This window comes from Chiloscyllium plagiosum, chromosome 14 (assembly GCF_004010195.1).
Source record: "Chiloscyllium plagiosum isolate BGI_BamShark_2017 chromosome 14, ASM401019v2, whole genome shotgun sequence".
Lineage (NCBI taxonomy): Eukaryota > Metazoa > Chordata > Chondrichthyes > Orectolobiformes > Hemiscylliidae > Chiloscyllium > Chiloscyllium plagiosum.
In genome coordinates, this window is record NC_057723.1 from 79,744,540 (window position 1) to 79,745,416 (window position 877).

Below are 877 nucleotides of genomic sequence, written 5' to 3' on the forward strand. Positions count from 1 at the left end.
GATTGAGTGAAATCAGGATGTGAACTTCATTTATTCCCACTCCTTCGTCTCAGCAAGGGCTTCATCAAAACCCTGTCAAGCCCATCGAATGGGATCGTAAAGTTAAAAACTGCCCCAAGACCCATTCATGGAATATTGTGTTTGTGTGTATGTGTGTGTGAATCGAGGAATTCCAAATATTTGAAAACGAGTAATGTACAGGGTTACACTGAGAAAGCAGGAGAACGGCACTAAAGGATCATTCAGGGAGTTTTAAATAGAATTACTAATTGGATAGGTGTGCTGCTGGTGAGGCTCACGTTTACTGTCCAGAGAGCAGTTAGAAGTCATTTACATTGTTGTAGGTCTTGGGTCCCATGTAGGCCTGACCCTGTAAGGATGGCAGTTTCCTTCCCCAAAGAACATCAGTGAACCAGATGGGTTTTTACATGATAAAAAGTAGAGGACCCAGCACCGATCCTTGTGGCACTCCACTGGTCACAGGCCTCCAGGCTGAAAAACTACCCTCCACCACCACCCTCTGTCTTCTACCTTTGAGCCAGTTCTGTATCCAAATGGCTAGTTCTCCCTTTATTCCATGAGATCAAACCTTGCTGATCAGTCTCCCATGGGGAACCTTGTCGAACGCTTTACTGAAGTCCATATAGATCACATCTACCATTCTGCTCTCATCAATCCTCTTTGTTATTTCCTCAAAAAATTCAATCAAGTTTGTGAGACATGTTTTCCCACGCACAAAGCCATGTTGACTGTCCCTAATCAGTCCTTGCCTTTCCAAATACATGTACATCCTGTCCCTCAGGATTCCCTCCAACAACTTGCCTACCACTGAGGCCAGGCTCACCGGTCTATAGTTCCCTGGCTTGTCCTTACCACC